Source organism: Xenia sp. Carnegie-2017, unplaced genomic scaffold (genome assembly GCF_021976095.1).
Source record: "Xenia sp. Carnegie-2017 unplaced genomic scaffold, XeniaSp_v1 HiC_scaffold_6, whole genome shotgun sequence".
Classification (NCBI taxonomy): Eukaryota; Metazoa; Cnidaria; class Anthozoa; order Malacalcyonacea; family Xeniidae; genus Xenia; species Xenia sp. Carnegie-2017.
This window is the reverse complement of record NW_025813526.1, coordinates 4230657-4254084: the sequence shown is the minus strand read 5'-3', so window position 1 is coordinate 4254084 and position 23428 is coordinate 4230657. Positions and strand designations below refer to the sequence as shown.

At 34.0% G+C, this 23428-nt stretch overlaps 2 non-coding genes and 1 pseudogene across 2 annotated transcripts; all 3 read left to right on the top strand.

Moving 5' to 3' along the window:
• The first annotated feature begins 3407 nt into the window (after positions 1 to 3407).
• On the top strand, positions 3408 to 4604 carry LOC124456928 (annotated as a pseudogene).
• Positions 4605 to 20085: 15481 nt separating this feature from the next.
• Positions 20086 to 20158, top strand: Trnav-uac. The gene has a single exon. It is a non-coding gene; the product is annotated as a tRNA-Val (tRNA).
• A 1594-nt stretch (positions 20159 to 21752) lies between these two features.
• On the top strand, positions 21753 to 21825 carry Trnav-uac. Its single transcript has one exon. It is a non-coding gene; the product is annotated as a tRNA-Val (tRNA).
• Positions 21826 to 23428: the final 1603 nt, after the last annotated feature.

The window sequence follows — 23428 nt, the reverse complement described above, 5'->3', positions numbered from 1 at the left end:
GTAAACACAATGCAGGCAAAAGATGTCATTGTCATTATTTACATCAAGAGTGCCTTCACTTTTAAACCATAAAACTGTTGTTGAAACGTAGACAACACTTGCTCATTGAGAGCACAGTTGTGTTGCTCTATGCGTTGATTGTGGACTGACTTCCCCATTAGCACCGGAATGCTGGCATCCCTCTAAATGCAGTCATGTCATGCCAAATGTCAACGTTCTTTCAACCAAGTCTGCAGACTTTTGCAGGATGTCCATATTTTGATATAGCCTGAACAAAATGGCTTTGTGCAGTTTCCGCCCGATTGTTTGAGCTACATTTTGCAAAAATAACCATGGGCTAAACCCATCTATTGCATGATAAATGACCATCCTTCACCTTACAAGTTTATGGCTCCCGACAAGGTGTGCCACACATAGTTTGGGAAAGGATTTGTGTAGACTCGCCATATGCTAAGCAGCATGTTTCTAATTGTTCTGCAAAAATATAAAATGTGATAGATAATATTGAATTTTCTATGGATGGTTGGAGGAGTTACTATGATTTATATGCTATAATATATAACCTGCTTGTATGCAAAAATGTATATGGGAAGTTAAGGTTTTGATTTTTCCCATAATAAAGTCTTCAATACATTGGAGTAGAGCTAAGTATAGCTACTGAAAGAAAAATAAAACTTCATGTATTTTTATATTAGGTTTGGTTGGATATGTTCATAGTCTTCCACCCATTAAAGGGGAACTCCACCCTCACATAATGTTGGTCTTAAAAGTTCCATTTTTATGCAAAGGTTACTATATTTTGAAATTTTTCCATCAGCTATTTTATTTTTGACAAAATCGCGTCTTCAAGCGCTATTTGAGCTGTTTTGAGGTTTAGCAGCGTGGGCACAGAAAGCACCAGCGGAAATTATTTTGACGTCATATCATCAAACCGATTTGGAGTTGTGTTTACAACAAAGTAAAATAATAACGCATAGCCTAGCACAGAAAACAAAACAATCGCTTATAATGGCTTTTTTGGAAGAACCTCGGCCTAATTCACCAATGGATAGTGAAATGAAAGACAATCCAGCAAAACAATATTCGGCCATATCACTTTGAGCCCGAATGGCCAGCTGATGAACACGAAGAAGCTCACTAGTTTGAGGACAACGAAGAACAGGAATTTGTGTATATTGAGGATTAATCTTGGCGCGACAATCTTCAATGGGTGGTACTACAATGTTATAGTATTCTAGACCATTGTTTCGATCTCGAAAGAACGTTTGTTGTTTTAAAGTTGACCACGTACACACACATAATACTTCAGATTTTAAAGTTTTATTGTAAGATACAATTTTATTGAAATTTTGACATTTACTTTTCAAAATCCTTTCTTTTAACATATTCAGGTGTCAATGTGGTAACTGCCAAATAATGGACAATAACGAGGTATGTTTATGCTGCAAAGAGATTTCCAATATTTGTGACAAAATGTAGAGGCAGTAGAAACGAACGAGACCACCAAGTCTCTTTGTGCATTACACAACATCCCGGTTTTAGCCTGTTTGTCTTAACAGGTGGGTATTACAAACAGCTTGATACCAGTACAAGCAGCAATATGAGGTAGCATATGATGGGCCCGAAGACAAACTGTACCGCCATATTGCATATAGACAGTTGACAAGATGGTGCTAGGGTATCTTGGGTGGAGAAGTAAGAGTTGTCTTGCCATCATGTGCAGTTACTCGCATTAGAGAAACATTTCCTCCACCTGGCCCTGCAGAAGAATTTCAATTTGAAGGCTTCCACTATGCTGGTTTTGCTATGTTAATATTTAAGAATGAATGTACAAAAGTTGTCTTCACTGATGCAACATCATATTATATGGGCATGGTAAAACCTATTGCCATAGCTAACTTCACCACTAACTGATGTTCCTTTACAAGTACTTCTTTCCTGGGTGGACATGATTTAGAAATGTTCTTTGGAAGATTCTCGCCATCATGTACAAGTTCAATCTCCTCAGTTTTGCATGCATTCACAACCTCGGCAAGTAGTATATCAACGTACTGGTATTCTTTCTTTTCTTTCATTACTTTTACAACCCATTGCTTCTTTGTTTTAGCAAAATCATTTTGTAATGGTCTTGCCCTTTGTTTGTCCCTGACTTAATGACTGCTTTATCACGGTTAATATTGTTGTTGTGATCAAAAGCTGCTGAGTGCGGGCTACCATTCCAGGAAATGAAAAATGCTCGCTTTGGGCAGTATTTCAGTAAAGAGAATGGTAAACCTCCAACTCTCCTGTGTGACAAAACTCAGATAGCTTCCACAGGTCTTTAGAAGCCTCTTGTCAAAATCACCTTCTCTGCAGCAATATATGCTTGTGAAGTAGGAGATAACCACTTCTTCTGCTTGTTTGTCTTTCTGTTAATTGTTGGTAGCAACATTGATGAAAATATGTGTTCCCTCTCCAGAAATGCTTGTTGTTGGTTAAGGATAGACTCATTTTTCCACCAATTCTTCTGCATTCTTGTTACAACTTGCAGAGCACCACCAAAGATGATTAGAAATGGACTTAATCCAATGGGTCAAGTCATCATTTCCCTTAATGTTAGCTTTTGTTAGTTTTTTATGTGACAGATATAGACAAATGCCACACATCATATTGGTGATCAATATGAGGGTGTTTGTTTTTCATAGCACTGGCAATTTTGTCCCAAATGTGACTTATTAAAGGAAATTATGTACAAATATTAACGAAACTATAAGTTCATAGTTTACGTCAAGGAAACGACACCTAAATTCTATGCACGAAAGGCTAATTTTACAATGGTTTTATGTAGGATTATTTTCTAACCATAATGAATCTAAATTACACAACCATGCTTTATTATTATTCAATGTTATTCATGGCAATAGACTGGTTTCACATCAGTAGAAACTGTTGTTAAGGTTGAATTCCGACGACAAGCAAACGAAGCAAACGGCATTACAGCACAGTTTTCACACGAATAAACCTTCGTATTTTTTAAAAAATAATATTAATCCATATTTAAGTTCTATATGTAGTGCGGAAACTGTGCGATAATGGCCTTTATGCATGTGAAACCGTTCTATTAAAACAGAATACAAATAACCAGCTCAATACTTGCATGTAAGCTATAAAAGTTCTTTGTGTATATACCTATGAATAAAAAATTCTGAAGTTTCGAAAAGAAACATTTTGTGATTAGGAGAAGCATTTTGACGCAAGTAATGGCTGTACAATGACTTCACATAGAGCTTTGAGCAGCAATTGACGATATGACGTACAAGCCGCTGACATGTTTCTGCTCCCACGCACCGGATGCCCTATCTGCAGCATTTCAACTCATTCTTTGTGAAAATATTGAATCAAACAAACAAAAAATTGCCGATATTTATTTTCACGGGACTGACAAAGTTTTAAGACCAACATTATGTGAGGGTGGAGTTCCCTTTAAGACTAGGCAAAGAAACGACAACTACTTTGAACAGAAATTTCGGACAAAACACAGAACTATGAGGACAGTGGTTTTCTTGCCCGAATCACCACAAACGCAAGGTAGTGTAGGGTCTTCATCTCCCATTAAAATTTCAAAATATCTAGCGAAAAGAAATCATTGCACAGATGAAGAGGAAATTCATGCCAACAAACAGACTAGACAATTCATCACAAAGCGAAGTTACCTATGACATGCAAGAAGAAGCAGTGGACCAAAGTGATGTAAGTGAGCCAATAACAGGTCTGAAAAACATAATTTCTTTGATTGAAGGTATTTGAAAATGCCTAACGACTTTCTTCATCGCAACCAACACAGTTACAATGGTTCATATTACTCGTCTCATCTTTATTTTTATAGGTGACTTAAATCAACAAGTAAATATCAATAGATGTTTGTCATTGCACGGTACCAAAGAAACTGTTATGATCAAATGAAAAATGCTTCTTAAACAAGAGGCTCAACTATTTGATAACACAGCAACTGTGCAACTGGTATTGTGGGAAAATGATGTTGAACGGGTAGATTCTGGTGGCACATATAAACTTTCAAATGTTATGGTACAAGAGTTTGAACAAAAGAAATATCTAACCCTCAATAAAAAATCGACCATTGAAATCTTAGGTGTCGCTATTGACAGAGAGGATGACATAGATATTTGCAACAATACAAACAAAATCAACTGCCCTGTATAAGGCAGTGAAAACGTAAAAAGATTCCTTTCATGCAATAAATGCCGGAGTAAAATAGTTGCCTTGCCTGACAAGAAAAATGTAAAGTGCAGTGAATGGGCGTTGGTGCAATTCTTGGGTTGCAAGCTACTTCATAGTCGCCATGTTGGATGATTTTAACAAAGGATTTTCCTTATTAACAATGGAAATTTCATCCAACATGGTGAGCATTCCATTGTTCTCTTACTCCCATGGGGATGGTTGCAAACCACCAACTAGAGACTAAATGTAAACACCATGTACTGGCAACTGTCTTGTTTGGCAATGGAGCATCCGCCATGGTATTTGACGATAAATTGCGACAACTGCACAAAATTTTCAAAGAGCAGACAAATTCCTCCAAGGAATTTTCAGTTAGAGGACAATGAGTTGTACAAAATAATTCTAACAACTGAGGCATGACTACTACAACAATAAATTTAATGTCAAAGCTGTTAATAAAACCAGCACTTTGGATACTGAAAGTACTCATAAATGTCTTACTGACCATAACGTTATTGCAATTTGATTATTTTGAAAATGCAGAGGAAAATATGGTAAGGACGTTTAGTTAATACAAATAGAAAGGGAATAATAGTATTATGTATGTTTTGTTATTTTAATAAATTTCATCTTTCTTACATCTATGTCATTAATGTTACTTGCATTTTGATCGCATTGGTCCACTCAAGTCTTATTGTGAAAGATTTTAGGATTTTTTAAGAAAATTAGGATTTACGCATTCCTTTATGAGATGACTCACACTCATTTCATTCAGGCAGCATAACTACCTTGTTTATAGCTTTGATTTGGTGTTTCACTGTTTTACATTAGTCCAAGTGTTTGGAATATTTATTGTGCTTTGATACTTTCTCTTCCTTTCACTAGTTGGTTGTGCAGAAGATGGTCCAAAGCTAAAGAGCCTATTTAACTCCATTTCCAAAAAGAACAGAATATAAATGTAGTACCTAGTAAATTTTTTGGTTAAATTTGACTGCTAAATGCAAAGCACCTTCAGTTGATCTAGTGGTTGACCTACTTATAAGTGTACTTGGAATTGAAATAAGAGTATGCACTGTGGACACCGGATTATCTAAATATCAAAAAGGTCAGAAAAATTGAAGTGTATTGTGATTTGGAAAAGTTCCATGAATATTTTTGTATTAAATCATATTTCATGCATTAAAACATACAATATATGACATTGTTTAGTAAAATTAAAATCAAGCCATTTTTATGCAGAACAAAACTTTAATTCAAGCAAAAATTCCATACAATTTCAAAGATATTTCTTTCAATCACAATATCAGCTCAAATTATATGCTGTTAAATTTCTTAGCTCCAAAAACTTTGGAACTTAGTTGGTTAATAACAGCACTAACCTGACCCAAGATTGCCTGAGCTTGTACTGTGACTACTATACAGTCTTTGGAGAAATTGATAGCGATTACTGCCACGATTTTATGATAAAATTTAGTTTAGGGACTAAACTGCTCATTAAAATGTTGGCTCACCTTCAATAAATTGTAAAATCCTCGTCGATTTCCTGTTCGGTGTCGTTTACTTTACAGAAATCACTTGTGAGTCCAATTCTTTGATTAATCGCAGTTTTCTTCAGACAGTCCGTTGATCGTTTGTAATCGCCCCTTGAGTACAACACTTTTCTTTAAAAGACTCTCAGCTTCCCTCGACAACTTCGTAATAACGCTTCTTTTTCCTGCGCAAACGGTCTTTGTTCTTGATAATTTCTCTTTGTTTTCGGTCATATATCTTCGTGTAAGATCGTGTTTGTCGTCGAATTGGTGCATCAACAATCCTTCCATTGGCGCCACGTTGGGGGGACTATTCATCTCTTGAAAAATAAAGTCAGTGTACCGAAGAGAATGAGAATCACACAGGAAATACTTTCATGTTGATTAATAGTTGAATTTATTCAAAGAATTTGTTCTTTAAATAGCCTGTTGTACTCTCCACCTACATATAGACACAATCAAATTTTTAATGGTGTTCAGATTAAATACAAATGCAAATATTTTTCTACTACAACTCTTTGGCATTTTGATGTCTTTATTCAATAATATTACTCTTGCTATGTTGATATTTAGACACACGAATTTACACACTATTGCAGTATACCACAGTCTTCAAAGAGAATTCTTATTTTCATCTCTTTTGAAACATTGGAAGTTTACAAATTTGGTTACAAATATGGTGCTTACACAGTGTTTAATAATGCATCATGAAAACTAGTCCACTTTGAATTTATTCAGGTATAGTGCAATATTACTGCATGGTTTTGTATCAATTCCATTTATTGTGAGTTACTCTGTTAGAGACATGACTATGTTGTTTATTATGTGTGATGTTGGAAAATTTATTTACTTAGTTTAGGCTAATAAAGTTGTGAGCAGTAATGCTATGAAACTTGAAAGTGAAAAAAGATCATTTAATTTCCAAGTTTGTGATCCATGTCATCGATAAGGTTGTCCATTCCTGTCCTTCAGAAGTGGACCAACATTATCCAAACTGTTAAGAAGGTCATGGGTCCAAAATCATGTTCAGTGATGCACTTGATATGTTCAATGCATCCATCAAGTCATTCTTATCACTGGTCCCATTTTTTACAGCAACAACGGTCCAATGCATCCTCAAGTAACTCAATATGGCAACTTTGACAAGTGCACCTAAGAGTTTCATTAAAATAAAAAAATAATTTGTGTTTTTGTTTATGCATTACACAGCTGTTGTAAAAATTAGAAATTTAGTAGAATACAAAAACTATTGCATTTTGTAAGCAATAAGCAAAGTTCAGTAAATTAGTTATTCATGATATGAATATTAATTGCAAAAAGGTATTTTATTTTGACAGTTGACAGTGACATATGTTACTATACAAGGCCATGTAACCAATTATAAATACTTACCGCTAATTTAATCATATTGTTCCTTAATTTCTTTGCTATAATGTCTGTTGCAATATTCCTTCCGTATCTGAATCTATTCAACTGTATTTTTTCCAGGGTCCACATTTTGATACGCTAAACTATGCAATGTCATTGTTTCATAAAGAAACAAAGAAGGGAAGTGCTATCGCTACGACCATATCAGAAGTGTCCGGCGTATTCCTGCTGCTAGTGGACTTGTTTGACGACATTGCTTTTATGATATTATTCTCTTTAATGTAGACTTAGTTTTGTTTAAAAATAATCATTGTAATAGCAAAAGAAATCATAAAGAAAAGCGAGTGCGTTATAATAATATTAGCATATTGACTGTTCAAGTGAATTCAATACAACCCAACGTATTCTTTTTATAAAATTATATTTCGAACTTTGTATACAATGTTCACAATTAAAGTAATTTTTAACCTGTAACCTCTATATTTTTTGTTCACCTTTTTTATATTTTTTTAAACCAAAATTTGCATAATATTAATCTTACTTGTAACAATTAAACTTTAATCGTTTTAACATTCTCCCTCCTTGGTAGCTCCTACCAATAGTAATTTTTGTAATAACATCAAACAAAGCCAATTTTGTAATCAGTCGTATGACAATGTCTTGTGCTACCTGGATTTTTGCTACTCTCACATGCTTGTCTTTACCTGGGTAGACTTCAAGACTCGTCCTAACGGCCAATTTTCACGATGGCATTATTCAAAAATAATTAACACAGTATCTCCAACATTAATGTCAAGTTTTTCGTCTAACCATTTTGAATAAATATTCAACTATGGTAGCCATTTTCGTAACTATCTTTTGTTCACATTTGATTTCCTGAACCCTTCTCCATCTCTTAAACAGATTAAACTCCTCAGTATCTACAGCATCTACAGCTGACTTCCTCAGTATCTACAACTCACTACCTCAGTTTCGACAGCTGACTTCCCCCCAACGTGTCCATGGAGAAAATGGTTAGGCATTAAAGGGATTACATCTTTTGGATCTGACCTTTAATATATTAATGGTCTTGTGTTTAGCAAATCTTTAGCACCAGTGAATATGGTAGATAATTCTTCATCAGTGACATCTGCGTCCTTCACCATTGCATAAATTCCTTTTTTCACTGCTTTAGTAAATCCCACTAAAATAAGAGCATGCATAGAGTTAAAGTTCCATCTTACTCCTTGAACATTAGTTTCTTGTCGAATCTTGCTTTTATCTAGTTTGTCTATCAACTCTTTTAACTTTAGTTCAGCTCCTACAAAATTGTCCCTCCATCACTTGTGATATTTACTGGATATTTACTTCTACCACCCATCCTTGTGAAACATCTCAAAAAACTGTCAGTATCCAACCCATAAGCCATACCTAAATGAACTACTCTGCAGCTCAAACATGTAAATAAACATAACCATCGTTGCATTCTTTGTTATTCATGCCCCTGTATTGTATTAAATGGGCCCCCAAAGTCAAATGATACCCTTAAAAGGCCTAATAATTAGGGACCATCAGGGACCTATTTATTTTTCTCTTACACTCATTGGACAAGATATGATTTCAATAAAGTGGATGGTTTGAACCTTTTCACTTATATTGGACAAGAGTATCTTTACAAGTTTGTAGATGTAGATTTTCCAGGTTAGTAGAGTCCTGAGAAGGACTGTTTTGTTGATGTTGACTGACGTTTTGACAACCTTAGTGCGTTGGTCATGAGGGACTGACTTCCCCATAGACCATCAACAAAATATACTTTGGTACAACCCTCCATTTAGCAAAAACGTTCACACGAACATTGGCCACAAATTCCTTTCATTGATTGACAAACACTTCCCCATATACCATAAACTCAGGAAAATATTGAACTGTAATGTGTAGACGTCACTTCCTGTTGAATATTACTTCCGCATGTAATGTATATATATAGAGGACATTTAGATAGGAGGGTCACTTAACAAAAACTCTACATGGTGGCAGTGATGGGATTCTGTCTAAAATGGTAAAGACCAGTGGACAAGAGACATGGAGATAAATAGGAAATGGCATTTCAAACACAAATTCCATTGCCAGAAAAATTAGAATCGAAAAAGCTCAAAGATTGGAAGCGATGGATCGAACGATTCGAATGTTATCGCATCGCAGCTGGATGAGACGAAAAAGATGATAAAGTACAAGTCAATACTTTGGTATATGCTATGGGAGTCAATACCAATGATCTATTAAAAAGCTTTCAAATAAGCGAAAGAGATATGGTGTATGGTAATGTTGTAGAACAATTTGCATCGCACTTTGTTGGTCGATCGAACACAATTTTCGAGCGTGCTCGGTTCAATAAACGAATACAGGGTGAAAAAGAAATAGTCATCGACTCTGGAAAATTTGTACAAACTGGCAGAAACTTGCCAATTTGGAACACTGAAAGACGAGTTGATACCAGACAGAATTGTAGTATCTATACAAAATGTAAACCTTTCACAAAGGCTAATGCAAGATGATAAATTAACATTGAAGAAAGCTATTAGGGAGGTGAAATCATCGGAGCTTGTCAAGCACCATCACGATATTCTAAAAGGAAAGGAGACAGCGAAAATGGGCTGATTGGTCGCGTAAGAACAAATAGACGAAAAGGTACTGATATGACCAAAAATGAAGAAAATGGTGTCAGAATAGGAGTCCCGACCAACATTCTAGCAAGAAAACCGTCAATGTTCTCGATGTGGAAGATCAACAATTCACACAAGAGAGGATTGTCCAGCGAACAATAAAACTTGTTTAAAGTGTAATAAACAAGGCATTTTGCAGTGGTATGCAGAAGTAACTCAAGCAAAAATTCAATCAGTTCATGACAAAAGCACGGATTCCCAGGAGATTTTGTTTTTGGGACAGTTAACGAAATAGAAAATGAGCGAAAATGGGCAATCGACTTATTATTAGGAAAGTCTACAGTGAAATTTAAGATTGATATGGGCGGATGCAATCAACTAATAAAGAATTGTTCGGGCCAAATCAAGCAAAGCTGTCAGTAACTGGAAAAATTCGAGCAACATTGAGAACTGCTTTATATTGTGAAAATTTGAAAGAGCCATTGTTGGGACGTCCAGCTATCAATGCCCTTAATCTAATAGCGACAGTCGAAGCGATTCAGTCAAATGATGCAAGTGATATGGAAGAAGAAATAAAGGCTACTTATCCAAACTTGTTTAAATGTCTGGGTGAATTTAGACGGAGAATACAACCTCAAATTAAAACCTGGTGTTATCTCATTTGCGTTAACCACACCTAGAAGAATACTTTTAACGATGACAAAGAAAGTTCATGATGAATTGACGCGCATGGAAAAACTTGGCGTTATTTCAAAGGTTAATATTCCTACCGATGCGTAGAACAAAACTCTCGTTTGTTAACTACATTTATTACTCCGTTCGAAGATTCTGTTTCAACAGAATGCCTTTCGCATAAATCTGCACCTGAGCATTTTCAGAAAAGGATGAAACAGATGCTGGAGAAACAACATGGTCAAGTAAGCATAAGTGACGATGTACTTGTTCATGGAAAGACAAAGAATGAACATGACAGTAGACTGAAAGCTGTGCTGAGAAAATTTGACAATGCTGGAGTAACACTAAATCCTGAGAAGTGTGAGTTTGCTAAGATGGTAAAGTTTGCTGGTAATATAGTGAGTGAAGATGGAATTCAAGTAGACCCAGAAAAGATTGAAGCAGTACAAGGTATGGAAGTGCTGCAAAATGTGAGTGATGAAGATTTTGGGAATCAATTGAAAAAATTCATTCCAAATTTGTCAGAAAAAACAAAACCTATTAGAGATCTATTGAGTACAAAGAATGAATTTCAGTGGGGAGGTGCTCAACAAAAAGCTTTTGTAGAGATGAAAACTGAATTAAGTTCTGTACCAGTTTTAGCCTATTATGACCCAACGAAGCAAAATGTTTTGGCAGCCGACGATCGTCAGATGGTATAGGAGCAGTTCTTTGGCAATTAAATAAGAAAGGAGAAAGAAACCAGTCGCTTATGCGCCGAGACCAATGACAACTACCAAAGAACGGTATGCCCAGATTGAAAAGGAAGCACTGGCAACAACTTGGGCTTGTGAGAAATTTAATGATTATATTTTAGGAATGGATTTTGTGATAGAAACTGATCATAAACCCTTGGTTCCTCTGCTTGGCTCGAAGATATTAGACCAACTTCCTCCAAGAATACAGCGATTCAATATGAGGCTGATGAAATATTTGTTTACTATTCGTCACATACCAGGAAAAGAGTTGGTTGTAGCGGAAGCATTATCTCGAGCTCCTATTATAAAACAACCTACAAAATCTGATAACAATTTATCCCAAGATTGTTGTGGTATCGCTTGAACTCTTTTAATGAACTGATTTTACATACCACGAGGTAATTTACATATCATGTGATTCTATAACAATTTGCATATGAATGTAAACAAATCTAACATGACTGTATCATAACATTCCCCTTTCTCTAAAATGTCAAAGTAGCTACATATTAATAAGTCTCTGTGGGGGTTTGCTAATTTTTTCTGATCTGGTTATGACAATATTATCTTGTGGTACTGCGCGACAAGGGGATGAAGTTGTCCTTGCTGGATCGTCTGGCAGCAGTTCAGTTTCTGAATAAGTTGTAAGGTCTTCCGTATCTGTGTTGGTGAAGTCTTCATTTGTGGTGTTGATATGCCTTCTGTTGCGCGATAGGTGGCTCCATTGCTGGCTTTTACTTCATATGATCTTGGTTCTACTAGTTTCTGTGTAACAATAGCAGGGTCCCAGAGTTTGGTGGTTGGATTCTGTATCCGTACACTCTGGCCAATAGCAAGATCTGGTCGATCGCGGGCTCTTTTGTCGTATCGCTGGACATGGCGTTGTCTGTGCTGAGAAATGTCTTGTTGAGCGGTCTGGTGAAAGGAACTCTTGAAAGAAAGTCCATCGTCGATTTTACGTTGGAACATAAGTTCCGCTGGTAAAGGTACTGTAGAGGAGATTGGTGTGTTTCACAGCCAAAGAGCTAATGCTGGGTCTTGATGCGTTTCTTTGCATTTTGTAAGGTATTCTTTACAGTAGCGACGAAGCGTTCAACCTTCCCGTTAGCTTGATGGTGGTGTGGACTACTGGTTGAGTGTTCGAATCCATATTCCTTGCTGAAATTCTCGAAGTCTTGTGATGCATACTGAGGGCCATTGTCACTCACTAATTTTCGGGTATGCCAAATTCAGCTAAAATGGCCTTAAGTTTGCTGATGATGTCTGAAGATCTGGTTGATGATAGTTTCCTCACAACAAAGTATGAGGAATAGTGGTCGACAATAACAGTAGTTAGCATTGTTCCAGTGATACAAGTCTGATGACACGACTTCCCAAGGTTTCAGTGCTTCTTGTTGAATTATCGTTTCTTTAGGATTTGAAGTTTGGTGTTGCTGGCAGGAAGCACATCTTTTTACCATGTACTTGATGTCTTTGTCAATGCCATACCAGTAGACAGCTTGTCTAGCACGAAGTCGACATTTCTCGATTCCTTGATATCCTGTGTGTATCTGGTGAAGTATCTCGCTTGGCATGTCTTTGGGATGATTACACGATCACCTTTCATGAGAATACCATCATGTACAGCTATCGCGTCACGGAAATTCCAGAACTGGTGAAGGTCGATGGGGCAGTTTTGGCGATACTCAGGCCATCCTACCATGACTTGGTCTGTAAGTTTCTGAAGTAACGGATCAAGATGTGTTGCAATGTTGACTTTTTCGAGCCGGCTCGTAGTCATGTGTGCAAGAGATCCGATGCTGACATCTAGTTGAGGTATCTCTGGTCCAGGAAGTGGTGATCTTGAAAGCATGTCGGAACTGGCAATTGTTTTCCAGGAACATATTTCACAGTGTAGTCATATGGTTGAATCTTGAGTAGCATTCGCTTAATCCGGGACTTGCAGTTGAGACTGGTTTCTTAGTAATTGATTCCAAGGGTTTGTGATCTGATTCCACTAATACGTGGCGTCCATACGTGTAGTGATGAAATCTTGTCAAAGCGAAGACTATGGCAAGCATCTCTCCTCGATATTGCTATAGTTCTGTTCTGTGTTCGTTAGGGTCTTGCTGGCAAATGTTACTGGCTTGTTGTCTTGATAGAGTATGGCTCCGAGTCCTTCCGTTGATGCGTCACACTGGATTGTCACAGGCCTTGTCGGTCGAAATAAGCTAGGACTCCAACATTTGCGATGTTGTCTTTGATTCGCTCGAAAGCTTCCTGATGTTCAGGTCCCCACTGGAAATCAACATCTTTTCGAGTGAGTTTGTTGAGTGGTGTGCAGAGATCAGATAGATCTGGGGTGAATGGAGCGAGGTATTTGGCTGATGACAGGAATGATAGCAACTGGCTCACATTCTGAGGTTGCTTCATATCTTTGATGGCAGATACCTTAGATGGGTCGGGTTTAATTCCTTCGCTGGTCAAGATGTGTCCGTAGAAGCCAATGCTGCTCTGCTTGATGTGGCATTTGTCATAATTGAGAGACAGGTCACGTTCTTTGGTTCTCTCCATCACTCGCAAAAGATTTTCGTGTCCTGTCCTTGCCGTAAACTACGATGTCGTCGGCGATGCAGATGATTCCTGGCAATCCGTCGTATGTTTCGTCAATCTTTCTCTGGAAGATATCCTGTGCAGATACCAAACCAAATGGGAGGCGTTTGAAACAATAGCGACCCATGGGAGTGTTGAAGGTTGTCAAGAGCTTTGATTCTTCGTCAAGGACCACGTTCCAATACCCAGATCTGGCGTCAAGTTTACTGAAGACTTTGGCGTTACTGAGTTTGGATAGCACGTCTTCAAGTTTCTGGATGTAGTGGTGCTCACGTTTGATCGCATCGTTGAGTCGCTTAGGATCCAGGCAGATCCTTACATCGTCGTTTGGCTTTGGCACCACCACGATGCTGCTAACCCAGTCTGTAGGTCCGTCGACTTTCTCTATGACACCGATGTTTTGTATGTGTCGAAGTTCCTTGCGGACTGGTTCACGCTGACTTTCTGGCACGGATCTTGGGGCGTCCTTACACGGGATAGCATCATCTCGTATGGGTATCTTGTATTTTCCAGGAAGTGTTCCAATCTCCTTAAAGCATTCAGGATAATGCTTAAGAAGGGAGTCTTTTGAAATGTGGATGGGCTTTTGTTGGGTCTTAATCTGGTATATGTCTGTTTGGCTATTACACAAGGTGCAGTCTGTGTTGCAGCTCTTTGATCAATCTCAACTGGCGAAGTGAAGGTAGACAAGCAAAGGGGTATTGTCAGTTTCTGTCACAAGGAACTGGGCTTGCGTTTCCGCCATGGCGTATGGTAGTGGTGAAATACCCAATGTTTTGTAGTTCTGAACCACCGTATGTCTTAACCTTGACTTGGGCAGGCATAATCTTTGTTTCTGGCTTAAGTTTTCCGGAATTATCAAAATCGTTAGGGAATAGCTCACGGTAGATTTTCTTTGAAATCACACTGGTAGGCGCTCCGGTGTCCACCTTGCAGCAGAGATTGTACAGTCCTCTTTCTCCGTGAATTCTGACAGTAGAGAACAGTTCCTCTCCCTTTAAGGCGCAGTACTCTAAGGAGTCAAAGGTGAAATCAATTGTGTCATTGTAGTCATCACATGACGCTCCGGCGTATTCTAAAGAATTGACATGTGTTTTGGCTGATGATTCGCGTCTAGGGTTCTGCTGGCTCCTATCCATCTGGCGATATTGCTTTGTGATGCAAACTTTTTCCCAATGTCCCCGTTTTCCGCAGAAGTTGCAATTGTCCTTCCGGGCTGGACATATATCGTCGCGATTGTGAGCACGACCACAGTTGAGACATCCATTTTGTCTGACGTTTGGGCGATACGGTGACTGTTGGGACTGAGTTGTCTGGCTACGTTGATGATATTGACGGTTTTGGTTTCTTGGAGTAGATTTTACAGCGCTTATTGTTTTAGTTTCTTGAAGGGCGGTCACGTGTTTCTGTGATGCTTCTTCGGCGCGAGCTATTTTCATGGCGTCGTGGAGCTTCAAAGAGCTATCCTTGGTGAGTAATTTCTTGCGAACCTCGTTTGAATTAACTCCAAATATAAGTGTGTCGATTAGTTGTTCTTCTTTGTCTTTGTACTCACAATCATCAGCAGTATTCTGGCTCTTGTCATGAAACTGTCGATTGTCTCATCTGGCGCTTGTTTTAATTCACGGAGCTGAGCTCGGACCACGCAAAAATTTGTCTTCGGTCGCACGTATTGTTGAAGTTTCGACCAGTGGCTGTCAAGCTCCTTTTCTTCGTCGGCTGTGAGGTCCAATCTATCGATTATGTCTTGTCCTTCGTCACCAAGAAAGAGTTTGAGATAGTTTACTTTACGGCTTCGGTTTGATCATTTAACGGTCCAGCGAACACGATTTCGCAATTCCTCTTGAACTTTCTGAAGGTTTCTGCAAGATTTCTGGCTGTCCAATCCATTGACGGAAACTGTATACCACGTAGATTATCCATTGATATGTTTAAAGCTTGTTTCTAGCGATATTTGATTGAGAAAATGGCTTAAAAATCCACAAATTCTGACACCATGTTGTGGTATCGCTTGAACTCTTTAATGAACTGATTTTACATACCACGAGGTAATTTACATATCACGTGATTCTATAACAATTTGCATATGAATGTAAACAAATCTAACATGAGTGTATCATAACAAAGATTTGAACATTTATGTTGCACAGATTGTTCAAAACATACCAGCTAGTAAGAGAAGGCTAGAAGAAATTCGCCGACACCACATAAATGACTTCTTGGGGTGTTTGATATGTGTGTTACTTGCTAAATGTTGTCAGTGCATTGTGATTAATTCAAGTATATTTAAATTTGTTCATTTATTTATAATTTAAATTATGACATATGTATTGTATTTGCATAAAACTTATAAAAACATTTTCTTCCATTTATTATTTTTTGAAGACAAAAGATTTAATTTATTTTTGTATACATTATTGTATGTCTTATACATAAATATTGACATGTGTTTTATTTTTGCATGAATAAATTGGCAAAAAACTTGTAAAACTGATTAGAAATATGTAAAACACATGTGATATCACAAGAAAGAAGAAACTATGTATAAAATAATGCTCTGTCTAAAATATATTTGCAACATCAATAACTCTTATATGATTTGTTTCCTTTTTAGTAGGAACGAGTACAGTTGTTTCTTTGGTGTAGTGGTTATCACATGTGTTTTACATGCACAAGGCCTTCACTTCGATCCTGAGCAGAAGCAATGTATAACAAATGGAAGTAATTTTTAATAATTGAAAGAGAATTAATGTCAAACTAATTTTAAATACTACTGAATTTATGCCAATGCAGAACAATGATGATTTAACGTTTAATTTAAATTATAAATGAAAATAAAAATAATGAGTTTATAAATAATTTTCCAATTGCTGTTTTGTATATTTTGTAACATGAAACACATTTATGTAAAATTTTAATGTGATCTTTTTTATGGCATTTTAGAAAAGCAGAAACCAAACAAGCTAAGATATTAAACCATTTCATATTCAAAGAAAATTTTACATTATTTGACAATCACTTGAAAAGTTTTATATTTTCTTTAAATAAACATTTACAAATTTGATAGTATGTATATTTGTATGTAGCATGTATATGTTATGACATGTATTTTATACTTGCTAAAAAAATGACCTAAAAATTTTAAATCTTATTGTAGATATTTAAAACATAAGTAATATTACAATTAAGAAGAAACTTAGTATGAAATAATGTTAACTCTAAAATATATGTGCAAAATGAATTAGTCTTATATGATTTGTTTCTTCTTTAATCAGTAATATCAAACACTCCAAGAAGTCATTTATGTGGTAAAGTGGTTATTGCATGTGTGTTTAACATGAAAAACACCTTCAGCTGTATACTGAGAAAAAACAAGTTATAGCAAATTTTTATACTTTTGGTCAATGTAAGTAATTTATATTGAAAGAAACATGACTTATGCCAATAGAAAACACTGACAATTTAATATTAAATACAACTGAATCAATGGCAATGCAGAAAAATGGCAGTGTAATATTTAATTTATATTTTAATATAATTTGAAATTTATGAATTTATAAATAGTTTCTAAAATGGTTATTGGTTTATTTTTTTGTTCCTAAAACTCATTTATTATTGTTGGACATAGTTTTTATGGCTTGTTACAAAATCAGAATGAAAACAAATAAATATATTACACAATTTAATACGAATATAAAATTTTAGGTTACTCGTTAATCGTTTATAAATGATTCATTTCTCTTGACTTAAACATTGACATATCCAATAGTAGATTGAGTTGCATTAATATGTGAATGCCACATATAATCAACGAGGAAAATATATTAACCCTTAAATGCCCAAGGAGGGAGAAACTCAATGCAAAAATCTGTTCTTTCAAAAAGCATGAAAATTGTGAATATAACAAGAGTTTTAATCAATCAATACTTTAATCTGTCAGTATGTAGAAATCTTTATGATTTTATTTATTTGTTTGGTATTCCATAAAGCAATTTCTGTCTTTATTGAAGCAGAGATAAACATTGCATTTGCCACAGACAACATTAGAGCGAAAGGCAGAGTAAATTTTACATCTCTGACGATGTCTGTCATCCCAGGAAGGCATATGATCTATTTTATCAAACCATATCTCTTCATTTGGTTGAGTGGTTGGTCTTTTCGAGATGTCAAGGCATTGGAAGATCGTCTTCTTTTTCTTTTCCTACCTTAATCAATCCCTCTGCAATTGTTGCTTGGAAGTCATGAAGTTTGATTTGTTTCTTTCCTCTCTGATTTTTTCTGAAAAGAAGCCATGAATTGACCATAGCCACTGTAAGGGTATGAAACCAAAGGTAAAGATACCATCGCTTGATCTTATGGAATACTTGTACAATGAACAAAGCAAGTCCATTAAGTCAATGCCCCCCATGAACTTATTGTACTCATCTACAAGCTTTGGCTTGGGATATTCCACATATTGCTTCTCCTTCTTTTCCCATCTCTTTGCAACACCTAATGGTTCTGCTCAACAGTAAGTAGATACCAATGTCACTGCCTTTTTGTCCAGCCATCTGACAATGGTAATTCCTTTTGATGGGTCATTTACCTCATCATAACAGATGTTCCGGTTTTCTCAACACTATAATTGTTAGTTTGCTGACACATGTTTTCAAGCATCTCTTTGTTTACAAACTGTCAAAGGTGATGGTGGAGGTTCAGGTACAATATACTGATCACCCATGAAAGGCTTTTCAACATGGACATATCTATGTCTTCCATCGATAAACACCCTTTTTGTCTCATTGTCAGCAAAAGACTTGACTCTTTGAGCCAATGGAATGCAATCATCACCATCTGTACTTGTATTTTCTTCATCATTTTCATCTGCACTTGTTACAGAATTACAAAGCAAATCATTGTATCCATCATTATCAGCAATTAGCTGGTATTAATCATCAGATGATTCTTCACTGACATCAATTTCACTAGTGTTGATATCATCTATTACCTGCAACACATCTTCAACACCAAAGATATCCTCTTTCTTATTCATACTCTAGAAATTGAAAAATTAAAAACTAATTATGTAGGGAAATAAATACACCGGCAATTGTGTTGACCAAACATAACCCAAAATCATTCATAATAAAATTATACTAATAGTATTTCAAAATTCTAGCTTAAGACCTACATATATTGCTCAATTTTTTTAAATTCTATTCAATAACAATTTTCTTAATAATTTAGTTAACTAAACAATCAAAAATAATAAAGAATTCCATCGGTGTAACAATTGTATTTCCATGTGTCATTAATCAAAATGGCATTCAAATGCCCATTGTGACAAATTTGACACACAACTATTTCCATGTATTTTTGTCGAAAGAAAATATATAATCAAAAAAACTCTAAACTAATTTCATAAGCTTGTGAGTCAATTAAAACGATTCAATATATAATATCACAGTAACTTACCTTTTATACAGTGTATTTCTCACATTTTCTTCACAAGATTTTCACTTATATTTTAAAATGACTGCCATGTTGAAATTATTCTTTTCAAGCCCAGTCTTCACAATAAGCACTATTAGCTCACTAATAATATTAACTAAGGCTCAAATGTGTCACTAAGCATTTTTAAGAAAAATATTATACACTATGGAAGCACTAGCTCTATAATATATCGTGTGACAAATTTGTCACACGGGCATTTAGGGTTAATTCCATTTATATCTCTTAAACATTTTACTGCTTTTGTTTCTTGTAGCGACAAACTTGAAAAGAAATAAATTTTAGAATTGGACAATTTAATTTACCCAGCATGTAATAAAATAAAGGCAATTTAAATCTGCTTTAGTCTGTATACATTTTGTTGTTTGAGACCCTTAATTCCTTTAAGTGTTGGAAAAGGTACAAATTTGATTATGTTGATCGCACATTATAAGTGATATCATAGGTGTGTTAAATGCCAAATGTTGTTAGCTCATTGTGATTAAGTCAAGTATATTTAAATTTGTTCGTTTATTTATTTTAAATTATGTCATATTTATTGTATTTGCATAAAACTTAAAAAGCATTTTGCTCCATTTATTTTTATAAAAGAAAAAGATATAATTTATTTTTGTATACATTTTGTATGTCTTATACATAAATAGTGACATGTGTTTTATTTTGCATGAATATATTGGCTAAAAACTTTTAAAACTAATTGGAAATATGTAAAACACATGTGATAACACAAGAAAGAAGAAACCAAGTATAAACTAGTGCTCTGTCTAAAATATATTTGCAACATCAATAACTCTTATATGATTAGTTTCTTTTTTAGTAGGAATAAATACAGTTGTTTCTGTGGTGTAGTGGTTATCACATGTGTTTTACATGCACAAGGCCCTCAGTTCGATCCTGAGCAGAAGCAATGTATAACATTTGGAAGTAATTTTTTAATAATCAAATCAGTATTAATGTCAAACTAATTTTAAATACTGCTGAATTCAAGCCAATGCAGAACAATGATGATTTAACGTTTAATATAAAGTATAAATGAAAATAAAACTAGTGAGTTTATAAATAATTTTCCAATTGCTGTTTTGTATATTTTGTAAAATGAAACACATTTATGTACAATTTTCATGTGATCGTTTTTATGGCATTTTAGAAAAGCAGAAATCAAACAAGCTAAGATATTAAACCATTTCATATGCAAAGAAAATTTTACATTATTCCTCAATCACATCAAAAGTTTTATATTTTCTTTAAATAAACATTGACAAATTTGATAGTATGTATATTTGTATGTAGTATGTATATGTTATGACATGTATTGTATACTTGCTAAAAAAATGACCTAAAAATTTTAAATCTTATTGTAGATATTTAAAACATAGGTAATATTACAATTAAGAAGAAACTTAGTATGAAATAATGCTAACTCTAAAATATATGTGTAAAATGAATTAGTCTTATATGATTTATTTCTTTTTTATTAAGTAATATCAAACACCCCAAGAAGTCATTTATGTGGTATAGTGGTTATTGCATTTGTGTTAACATGAAAAACACGTTCATCTGTATACTGAGAAAAACAAGTTATATTAAATTTTTATACTTTTGGTCAATGTAAGTAATTTATATTGAAAGAAACATGCCTTATGCCAATAGAAAACACTGACAAATTAATATTAAATAAAACTGAATCAATGGCAATGCAGAAAAATGGCAGTGTAATATTTAATTTATATTTTAATATAATTTGAAATTTACGTATTTATACATATTTTCTAAAATAGTTATTGCTTTTTTTTGCGTAAAACTCATTTATCATTGTTGGACATAGTTTTCATGTCTTGTTACAAAATCAGAATGAAAACAAATAAATATATCACACAATTTAATACGCGAAAATAAAATTTTAGGTTACTCGTTAGTCGTTTATAAATGATTATTTTGTCTTAATAAATTTTAGAATTGGACAATTTAATTTACCCAGCATCTAATAAAATAAAGGCAATTCAAATCTGCTTTAGTCGGTATACATTTTGTTGTTTGAGACCCTTAATTCCTTTTAGGAAAAGGTACAAATTTGAATATGTTGATCTTACATTATAAGTGATATCATAGGTGTGTTACATGCCAAATGTTGTCAGCTTATTGTGATTAAGTCAAGTATATTTAAATTTGTTCATATATTTATTTTAAATTATGACATATTTATTGTATTTGCATAAAACTTAAAAAGCATTTTGCTCCATTTATTATTTATAAAAGAAAAAGATATAATTTATTTTTGTATACATTATTGTATGTCTTATACATGAATAGTGACATGTGTTTTATTTGTGCATGAATAAATTAGCTAAAAACTTTTAAAACTGATTGGAAATATGTAAAACACATGTGATATCACAAGATAGAAGAAACCAAGTATAAACTAGTGCTCTGTCTAAAATATATTTGCAACATCAATAACTCTTATATGATTAGTTTCTTTTTTAGTAGGAATAACTACAGTTGTTTCTGTGGTGTAGTGGTTATCACATGTGTTTTACATGCACAAGGCCCTCAGTTCGATCCTGAGCAGAAGCAATGTATAACATTTGGAAGTAATTTTTAATAATCAAATCAGTATTAATGTCAAACTAATTTTAAATACTGCTGAATTCAAGCCAATGCAGAACAATGATGATTTAACGTTTAATATAAAGTATAAATGAAAATAAAACTAGTGAGTTTATAAATAATTTTCCAATTGCTGTTTTGTATATTTTGTAAAATGAAACACATTTATGTACAATTTTCATGTGATCGTTTTTATGGCATTTTAGAAAAGCAGAAATCAAACAAGCTAAGATATTAAACCATTTCATATGCAAAGAAAATTTTACATTATTCCTCAATCACATCAAAAGTTTTATATTTTCTTTAAATAAACATTGACAAATTTGATAGTATGTATATTTGTATGTAGTATGTATATGTTATGACATGTATTTTATACTTGCTAAAAAAATGACCTAAAAATTTTAAATCTTATTGTAGATATTTAAAACATAGGTAATATTACAATTAAGAAGAAACTTAGTATGAAATAATGCTAACTCTAAAATATATGTGTAAAATGAATTAGTCTTATATGATTTATTTCTTTTTTATTAAGTAATATCAAACACCCCAAGAAGTCATTTATGTGGTATAGTGGTTATTGCATTTGTGTTAACATGAAAAACACGTTCATCTGTATACTGAGAAAAACAAGTTATATTAAATTTTTATACTTTTGGTCAATGTAAGTAATTTATATTGAAAGAAACATGCCTTATGCCAATAGAAAACACTGACAAATTAATATTAAATAAAACTGAATCAATGGCAATGCAGAAAAATGGCAGTGTAATATTTAATTTATATTTTAATATAATTTGAAATTTACGTATTTATACATATTTTCTAAAATAGTTATTGCTTTTTTTTTTGCGTAAAACTCATTTATCATTGTTGGACATAGTTTTCATGTCTTGTTACAAAATCAGAATGAAAACAAATAAATATATCACACAATTTAATACGAAAATAAAATTTTAGGTTACTCGTTAATCGTTTATAAATGATTATTTTGGGTTCACTTAAACATTGACAAATCCAATAGTAGATTGAGTTGCATTAATATGTGAATGCCACATATAATTAACGAGGAAAAAAATATTAATTCCATTTTTATCTCTTAAACAATTTACTGCTAATTGATTCTTGGAGCGACAGATTTGAAAAAGAAATAAATTTTAGAATTGGACAATTTAATTTACCCAGCATTTAAGAAAATAAAGACAATTCAAATCTGCTTTATTCGGTATACATTTTGTTGTTTGAGACACTTAATTCTTTTATATGTTAGAAAAGGTAAATTTGATTATGTTATTCGTACATTATAAGTGATATCATAGATGTGTTAAATGCCAAATGTTGTCAGTGCATTATGATTAAGTCAAATATATTTAAATTTGTTAATTTATTTGTTTTTAAATTATGACATATTTATTGTATTTGCATAAAACTTAAAAAAACATTTTGCTCCATTTATTATTTATTAAAGAAAACAGATATAATTTATTTTTGTATACATTATTGTATGTCTTATACATAAATAGTGACATGTGTTTTATATTTGCATGAATAAATTGGCTAAAAAAAC